Source organism: Coenobita brevimanus, chromosome 93 (assembly GCF_032717465.1).
Source record: "Coenobita brevimanus isolate Jiangsu-jjx chromosome 93, ASM3271746v2, whole genome shotgun sequence".
In the NCBI taxonomy this organism is placed as follows: domain Eukaryota; kingdom Metazoa; phylum Arthropoda; class Malacostraca; order Decapoda; family Coenobitidae; genus Coenobita; species Coenobita brevimanus.
The window spans coordinates 42,046,047-42,056,216 of record NC_137046.1 but is presented as its reverse complement, the minus strand read 5'-3'; the positions used below and the strand labels follow the sequence as shown (position 1 = coordinate 42,056,216).

General features: G+C 41.6%; 1 protein-coding gene across 1 annotated transcript in view; it reads right to left on the bottom strand.

Moving 5' to 3' along the window:
• Positions 1-10,170, bottom strand: part of LOC145412419 (uncharacterized) — a 129,080-nt gene that overhangs the window by 102,595 nt on the left and 16,315 nt on the right. The window lies entirely within an intron of this gene.

The following is a 10,170-nucleotide window of genomic DNA, read 5'->3' as shown; positions in this document are numbered from 1 at the left end:
GTAACTGAGCACTATATCTCCTCTTTATTTATTTGTTTATTTATTTTTAGAAGATGAACAGAGGAAGGAAGAACAAATTAATTCAAAAAGTCCATACACCAGATTACAGATGTCCTAGCCTCATTGAAGCAAAATACATCCACAGCTGAGAAAAGGTGTTACATTGCTAAAATTTTCCTCACCTGACCAAAAGCGTCTGATATTATTCTGCATACACTACGCCGGAGCGACGTAACTGACGGGTTAGACGATCTGCTGCATGAAGAGAAATCCAAAAATTCTGTTTACTGGTATCGGTATCTCCTGATTTACATACCCGGTACCTAAATACATATCGTAATCTATCACTACTTTCCTAACTGGTACCGGTATCTCGATTTACATACGGTACCTAAATACATATCGTAATCTATCACTACTTTCCCAACTATCTATCTACCGTATATATATTTAACCTATCTAGGCTATCTGTTTATAAGTCTGCCTGCCTGTCTCTTTAAACGATATTGTCTTGCATATTACTATTTTATCTACCTATATACAGCAGCTGTATTTGTCTTTTTTTATCCACCATTCTGCTCAGAAATGCACTACGTTACTTAAGATGTTAATGGTTATATCAAATCTCTTAAGTTCGAACAGTCCTTCACAAAGTAAACAACACCGTCCGAGAAATCGTGAAGAATAAAAACACTACAGTACATCTCTGACAGAAGTGCGTAATAAATGGGGTGGGCAGATCCAGGAACACGGTAACAAGAAAGCAGGTGTGGGTACATAAAAGCACCCACTGAAATGAGGCCATACATCCGCTCACTCCTCGACCTAATAACGCTGACAAACGAGACAGCCTACCTCCATTAAGAAAACAACGTCATCACGACCCGGAAATAAGATACACTGGTTTCTCTTCTTACAGTATTTTTTTGGTGGGAATATAATACCTCCGGGTATGAAAAACAGCAAATGTAAAAAAAAAAAAAATGTACTTTGAGAAAGCTGCCAAACTAGAAATTCAAACTTGGCTCTGGAAAAGAATATATTGAGTTTCTATTTCCCACGCTCATGCAGGTATACACACATATGCACACATACATACACGAAAGGTATTTTCTCATCACATGGATACAATATGATACACAATCTCACGCATGCGCGGGCACACACACACACACACACACACACACACACACACACACACACACACACACACACACACACACTCAACAAGTCAAATCCCTGACCATCGAAACTTCAACCCTCAATGCAAAGGCGAAGAAAATTAGGTCATGATGGGTATTGCCATGTGTGAGTGTTTGGCGAGCGAGTGTAGGTGCATGCGTGTGTGTGCGCGGGGGGAGGGGGGGGGGCAGCTCGGACCAGAAGACCCCAAAGGACTGAGCGATACCCACTCGTGCGTGTGGCAATTCAGTTAGACGGCAAAGGAAAAAAAAGTGTGGGAGAACGTGATTTTCCCATGAGTGTGATGTTGTTGTTGATGTTGCTGTCGTGGGGGCGTATGTTCGTCAGCCAGGTGGGTAAGCAAGGAAGTGATAATTTCTGTGGGCTCTGGTGAACGGACGAATAATTATACGAATCGTGACAGAGAGAGAAACCATTTTAAGAGACAAAATGTAAATGTCATGAAAGTGATGTCACAAAACTTCCATAGCCTATAAGTTTACATCCAAACACATTCTTCTTTCCTATTTGTCTTGGTTGACACATTCTCTCTCTCTCTCTCTCTCTCTCTCTCTCTCTTTCCTCCGCCTCTTATTGAATCCATCTATGCAGATCACCCCCCCCTCTCCTTCACCTCTTTCCCATACTACTCTCCCTACTCCCTCTTCCCCCCTCCTACTCCCTTTTCTCCTCACCTCCCTTCTCCCCCTCCACAGCCTCACGCCCCCTGCTGTCTCTCACGCCTCTCAAGCTGCCTGACACGCCCTCCCTGCCTACCTGCCTCTCACACACATTCCGTCCTCTCTCTCTCTCTCTCTATCTATCTCTCTCTCTCTCCACACACACACACACGCACACACACACACTGTGCCTGTATCAACTACCTCTCCCTGCTTACCTCACCTCATCCGGCCTCTATCAATGCTGCATGTCTCATCCACTCTTATCCATCTGCCACTGCCTTACTGACTCTCTATCCTTCTGCCTCGACCACTCTACCGACCTTAGACACTCCCTTCTACTGCAGCCTCTCCTGCCTCACTTCCTCTCCTCCTCCTCGCCTTACCCAGTCCCTACACTCATTTCCTTCCCTTACTACATACATCTGCCTTACACACACCACACCTACCTAAGCAGTCCCTACACTCATTTCCCTCCGTTACTACACCACCTGCCTCACACATACACCAAACCTATCTCAGCATATCTTTTCCTTCCAGTCTAACTACTTTGAAATCCTCTCTATCTACTATCTCTGAAGATCCACCACTGCTTTACTCTCCTCCCTCCTATTTCACTCACACTTCTTGCCTAATCCCACACAATCCTCTGTCCTGCTTGACCTACCCCAACATAAGCCACTCTCTTTCCTCTCCTCTTCTTCCCATATTACCCTACACCCTGACGCCCCAGGCCCTCCACCTCCTTCCTTCCCATCTTGCCTCATTAACTCTCCTTAATTTATCTCACGGACACGTTTTTACTTCCTGCTCCCTTACTGCCTCACTCCCTGCCTTATCCATACCCAAACACCACCACTTCCTGCTTCACCTCCTGCCTCACCAATTCTGCCTATCCACACGCCCACAGAAGCCTCTCCCTTGCCTCACTCCCCCTTCCTGCGTTCCTCTACCCAAGCACCTCTACTTCCTGCCTTACATCGGCCTAATCCTCTCATACCACTTCAAAACACCTCCATCCTTCACACATGCCTTTCTCTTACTCTGTTGCCCCTTTCCGGCTAACCCCACCGCTAAACACTTCTGCACCTACACATATGGTACTGTATATCTTCATTTTCTTACCTACTTCTTAGCCTGCTCACCCACTCTTTCTGCTGAACTGTTACCTTCTTCATTCATTTGTTCTTGCACTTTCAGCCTGCTCCTCCACTCTTTCTGTTGCATTATTAGCCTGGATGAGGATGAGGCATGCAGGTACTACCGTAAGATCCAATCTGATGCTCTGGTCCAGTGTGAACCTGCGAACCGTTCCCACGACCACCCCACCAACACGCAACACCATTATGGCCACAACACATCTCGTTCGCTCACAGGGGCAAGAAGGCAGGCAAAACAAAAGATCATTCCGACCTCTGGGGCAGTATTCAAAGAGGATCTTAAATAATTTTCCGAGACTGGAAGAAACCTACTGCAGTTCGATTTCCGCGACAGTCAGACTGTACACCCAGCAGTATGTTGAAACCTGTATGTATATTGGACTGATGCATAGCCTAATGGATTTTAAAGAAAGATCGGGACTTTGTAAAAATTGACTGTCTGCCTTAATGACCCTCGAGGAATCATTAGGCATTAATCTACGGTTACCTTTCTTCTTGTTACGAGAGCCCGTAGCAGTTACATTGCCCTTTCAATACAAGTCTTTTTATTTGTTACTCAAAGCAAATTAATTAAACTGGAGAGGTTCATACAGCCACCATGATATTTTCTTGACATGGGGGCTTTCCTAAACTGAACCAAATCGTCTACTGGAATCAAGAATCAACTGCAAATGGACATCAGGGGTTATTAACCGGAAACATTTTGTCTTAAGGCATTTTTTCACTTTAACATTCACTGTAACTACGTTGTGAAGCGTTTGGTTGCTGTATTAGTGAAGACAGATATATAAACAAGCAATTTTATACACGATTTCTGCTAAAGAAAGTTTGTAAATATAGAAGATCTTAGTCATGAAACAAGTGGGGTATTTTAATCAGTCATTTTCCGGGTGTTGTCTTGCTTTCAAATGTGTGAGAGTTTGCAGGCTGCAATAATGTTGATTCGTATTTAGAGTTGGATTCACGCACTTCATTTCACTAAGGTATATTTTGCGGGGCGTTCTCACGCACCGAAATGCGTGAAAGTTTGCAAGGCTGCCAAAGAAATAATACTGACTTGCACTCGGGGTTGAATTCAAGCAGACAATCTCTCTGGGGTACGGCATCTTTTTCGAGGTGTTCTCATGCGTCGAACCACGTAAGAGTATGACGGTTTGCAATTAAAGAGCTTAGATATATCCTACACTAGCATCTTCACTTTCATAGTTCTCGTCAAAGACGAATAATATCGTCTGCTGGTATCAAGATTAAATGGCATAGGCGTCATTGTACAATATATGTAGGATAATACAAATGCATCTCAATGGAAGAAAAACGAAGGCTTAGATTAGCGAGGCTGTTAAATGCACGAAGGTCATTATGACATTCAATTTTGCTACGTCCTAATCCTCCCCCAGACTACGGCATGCAACATTAGAATGAACAATCCGGGTTCCTACTTCATTTCTAAGTAGAACAGGCTGGGATAAAGAAGGCTTTGCCCAAAGGCACCATGATCGACAAGGGAATCAAACGTGGAATCTCTTGGTTGCATGCTTCCGATTACACCACCACCATCATCCCCTCATGAGATACTGAAATTTGTTCCCTTCTATTACTGTCCCATTATTTCTAACTGGCTTTCATTTCATATTACGTGACTAATAACTCGTGATGCACTGCCGCAAGCTTCGCTTTATTATTTTACTCCCTCACTACGATGACATTTTTTACCTACGGGCAATTTCATTCAAACTGGAGGGGTTAGATGTAGCCTTAACCCTTTCAGTGTGAAAGATGACTCCAAAGTTCGTTAGAACAATCTGGCAGTAGCAAGAATTAACAAATTATGTCATCGTTGGGATGAAGTATATCAGAGGTTCAGTGCAGTAGTCCAAGGTTGCAGCAAAATATATACCGGTACATAAATAAACTAACAAACGTCTGCAGTTAGCAGATATAAATATAGCCTACTAAAATAATCACAAAATACCCAAGCTCCAAACTAAGTAAAAAATAAAAAACTGTCAAACTCCAGTTAGACACAATGGTACTGACAGGTTTGACAGACGGTTCAGAGCTCATCAGTTTGTTTGCTTCCTCTCGCCATTATATACAGTACCAGTGTTATTAAATCGCCTGAAGACAACAACAATATACTCAACAATTAAAATAATAGAGTGTGGAGTTGGAAATAACAAACAAAACTAGAAAAAAAAAAGACAATAGGAAATAATAAAATGATACCGGTAACTTAAAATTTACTAAAACAATCATCATGGTGGACAAAGCTTTAGGCAAAATACTTCATTGTGGAATTAGTGGATGGCGTTCCTTGCTTCCTCCACCATTATACATGATGATTTGCTGTAAAGCCTTTACAAGGTGAGGAAGTATCAAGCATAAACAAATTATATGAACTAACAAAATAGACGTAAATCAATAAAAATAAACAAATAAATCAAATGACGTCATCGTACATAAGAGTTCAGTGCACAGAGACTCTTACTTCCTTCATCCCTTATATTTCTCTCCGACAAGGAGAGTATGTTTTCACCCCTGTTTGTTTGTCTGTCTGTTAGCAGGATTACTCAAAAACTAAATGAGAGATCTGAACCAAACTTGGTGGGCTGATAGCTCATGTCCAAGGTAACAATCAGTTATCTTTTGGGGACGATCCAGATAGTACTACAGATTCTGGGTCCGGTAAACTCTTTTTGCGAAACCCTAATCAATGATGAGAAAGAAAACCTAACCCATCATGAAGAGTTGTTTGGAAATTACGTTAACCTTGTCGGAGAGACGCTCCACTGAATGCCCCTCTAGTCTGTACCTGTCAGCGAATCGCCTGGACCACACAATAAACAAATCGTCTAGGAGTAGCAAGAAGAAAATAGACAAACTAAAAAGAAAAGAAAATAAGAGAAGAGATCGAACACCTAAAACCAAAATAAGACGCCATCGGACTGAGGAATTTCAATAAAGATTCAGTGTACAATACGGATCCCCAGCTTCCGCTGGACATTACTGAACTATAATACAGTAGCTTGTTATAAAATCGTCGGGAGGCAACAAGAACAAAGGAAACTAAGACATCCTCGTTGTGAAGGTTTTAATCAAGGTTCAGTGTACGACGCTGGTTCCTTCATCCCGCCATCCATTATATACCTACCGCACACGTGATACAGCAAGCACCGTTCAGAGTGGATGATATTGCTGTCTGTAATTGTTTTTGGTTTATGAACAATTCCACAGCTAAAAACTGGAATTATATTTTGTGATACTGACTTTACTTTTCTACACAGTCGGTCCATAGTTCGACTATTAAATTTACAACTTTTCATAATACAGTACACAAATAAAAATCCTACTCATCACACTATATATTAGGGCCAGCTGTCCAAATGTGTGTGTGCGGGGGGGGGGAGTAAATTGGGCATTTTCAAAGGTTAATAATGGGGAAAGAAAGCCCCAAATCTGGACCTATGAGCTTCGACTACCAGCCAGTACTGGTATGCAAAGGGCAGCAGGTTAAATACTATTTCAGCAAAATACCGCGTCCAGCAACCCTAAACAGTAATGAGGTAATGGGAAACACCCTTTTTTCAATTATGATAATGATGATTTCTTAGAGTTAACGGTGTGTGTGTGTGTGTGTGTGTGTGTGTGTGTGTGTGTGTGTGTGTGTGTGTGTGTGTGTGTGTGTGTGTGTGTGTGTGTGTGTGTGTGTGTGTGTGTGTGTGTGTGTGTGTGTGTGTGAAGGTCCATCAAGACTAACAGCTTGGTTTACTCTCACCAGAACAAAATCGTATGTGTTAAACTGACAACGATACCTGTAAGCGTCAACAGCAGAGAAGTAAACTGAAGGTAACTTCTAATTCTGATTCCTGGGATTAATCTCTGACCATAATACACAAATGCATCAGTACCGGCAAAAGGGTTATTTTAGATGGTTTTGGGTTCTAGCTCTTTCATGGGTATGATTTTTTTTTTTTTTCAAGTACCGTACACAAATCGTCTGCAGTTAAATTCAGGAAGTTATCCAGGTGCGTCTACAGCAGCGAAGGGGTTAATCGAGATAATCGTAAACCCTCTGACTGCTGGGATTTCTTTAAGTCAAATAGAACAATCAGGGTTCAGCCTCCTGAGCTCCTGCTGTTATGCTGTTAAGTACCGGTACCGTTCAAAGTTCCTGTCTTTATTTATTTTAGTTTTTAATTTGGGGGGCGCTCTATCCATGGGTATCATACGTTTGTGGTTGCCATGCGCTATTTCTTTATCCTACACATTCCAATTACCGGTATTACTGGAAATAGGGTTGTTATGATGATGATGATGATATTGATGACGATGGAATTGCTTACTTGCTTCTCTCGTCACTATAGTATATGGTACCTGTGTTGTCATCATTACCGTCCAAAGACCACGTTGCTTCTTATTTTTTATATACGGCGTTCAGTTTTCTGTACACTAATTCATAGTTTTCTGCTTCCATATTCAGCCTATAGCTCTTATTCATATTTTATTGGTGAAATATAGGCTCATGGTAGTGATATGATAAAGGACCACGATGATGACAACGATGATTTTAAGTCATTGTGTTTGTGTGTGTTAATATGGAATTATTAACCCTATGACTGCTAGGGCTTCTCTTTGCTAATGAAAAAATGCTTGGTGTTATCTGAAATAAAATAATTATATGCAACTATAGCAACGATGCATTGAGCATCATTCATAATCTGGGGTTAATATTGTAAATAAAGTCTGTTTAATTATCTGTGTCTTTGTGCGTATGATGGCAGTCATTTGTCTGCGTCGCAAGACGCTAGGTTAATGAGAGCAACACAGGCTCTTGTTCCTGTCGTTGAAGAAGACTTTTTAAGTAGCACTCAAACCATTCATCCTACGGCACCCATTTTCACTCTCATTGCCCCTCCCCACCCTTCATCACATTTCCATTTTTTTTCTCACTCTCTCTCACGCTCATTTCCTTATACATCGTTATTCTTGGAGACTATTTTGAAACAAGAAGCGGTGCCAAGGCACAGCAAACCCGTCCCCGGCAGTCACTTTAGCGAAGATGTATAAACAAAACAGGATATCTAGTCAGAGAGATCACATATCAAATTTGGAGCAAATCGGGTGAATATTGACGATTTTATGCCCAATTGAAATTTTAGGCCCGACCCGTATGACACTGACCCCCCTACCGCTAACTGGCGGATGACCCCCCTGATGTAATTATGCATGTTATAGGATGTATATTTTAAAAATGCACCTTTAGATTTTGGTTTCATGTTGATATGACGAATCTGAAAGGAGTTATGGCGAAAAAAAACGATTTTTTTACTTTTTTTTAAATTTCTTGGCCCTACAGCCTACTGTAGGCCTTGGACCAGTTTGGCCAAAAGTTTAATCAGGTGATGAAAATGGTCATAGCTCATGGCCCCTGTAATTTTAGTCAAATCACACCAGCAGTTTTCGCGGAAAGTTAACACAGACAGACAGACAGACAAACCGAGTGAAACAATAAACAAAATAAATAAACAAAAGAATAAATATAGGACACAACTGCAATTTTTAAAAAATGGATATCTGACCGGGGTTTAGCCTATCCGATATCCCAGTGCATATTTTACAAACAGTACCCCGAAGTACAGTATATCTTCCACTACTGTATAATGAACCCGTAATCTCGTCGACTTTGCAAGCTTCTAAACATCTCTAAGCGATCTATTTTGTTATTTTACACCGTCATTCTTTTGTCGAGAAACTGCATGAACATCATAAATCGGGGCATTAACGTACCGCATACTAAGAATACAGAGATACCAGAGTCTTCAACGCACACTACACTACAAATTACATCGATATAGAAACAGTTCACTTAAAGAAGTCAATACCTTATAATAATCAAGCTATTTCACTGTCAAAATCATAAGCCCTGAGTGAACCGGTTTCTAGCAGTGAGGTACCGTAGTAATTTCCTGCCACACAAGGCATGTGACACCACTCCAGATACAACTCGCACAGCACTGATGACTGATTCCCACACTTCCAACCCTCCAATCTTAGTCTCTTGAATACTTTTTTTTTTTTTTTTTTTTACTCGTCTTTCTACCGTCAAACCATTTTACTCAGCTCACGGGCGATATCTTAGATTGAATGGGTTGAAAGTCATACCTAACTCCTCCAGTTCGAAATGTGTCTTCTAAGCTGGAAAAAAAAATAAAAATCGTCTCGACAGGCAACCTATCCACATCCGTTCCACAAGGGTGAGCAATATTCCAGCTGACAGTGCACATGACTTGTATACTAGCTATAGCTAACTGCTCGTCAGTGAAGAAGTTACGAACTCTGTACAATAATCCAAGTTTTTCTGAGAGGTCCAGCTGAGGGCATTGTTAAGTGAAACACCGCTAAAGCATATAAACAGAACTTTCATAGTAGCTACTCAAGGGAATAACTAAATGTATTTTGCTACATATTAATTGTGTACGTACCTAGTAAGAAATATGAATAAATCGCAGTAAAAAAAAAATGGGGGGGCTCATGAATTTAGTGAAGTTCATACTATTAAATATTTTAAAGCTCGAAACGCATTCTCGATAACGCAAAACTATAAAAACAATAATAAATTCTCTACAGGCCTAGACCGATAACTTCCACGAAATTTCATGAAAAATACAAATACCGTACCGATTCGTGACGCTAAATGCACCCTGAAATAATCTAGACTCTTTTCAATCATCTGTCTTTATGATATCGGTATAAATAAAATAATAATCGGTATAAAATAAAGAGGGGAGACGGACCACAGGCCCCAGCCACCCACACAGTCCCTAGTCCAGGCATGGGACCTGGGAGCCATAGCCCACCAGCCGTGACCAGTGGCTCTGGCGGCGGCCTCGGGGCACCCTGCCAGGACAGCTACAGGGGCACCCTACAAGCGCGCCTTGGCACTGTAACTGCCGACGCATGCAAGCGTGTTGGAGTCTTTAAAAACAAGAAACAGTGTGCGTAAAATTAGCCACACAAACACTGCTGCAATCAATCATCCTCTTACACGTCTGGTGCTCCAAAGGAAGAGGGACTGCAAGCCCTTGAATCATAATTACCGTACCAGTTCCTCTGGCAAGAGCTCAGTGGGTCTGAAGCAGTGCAGGGAT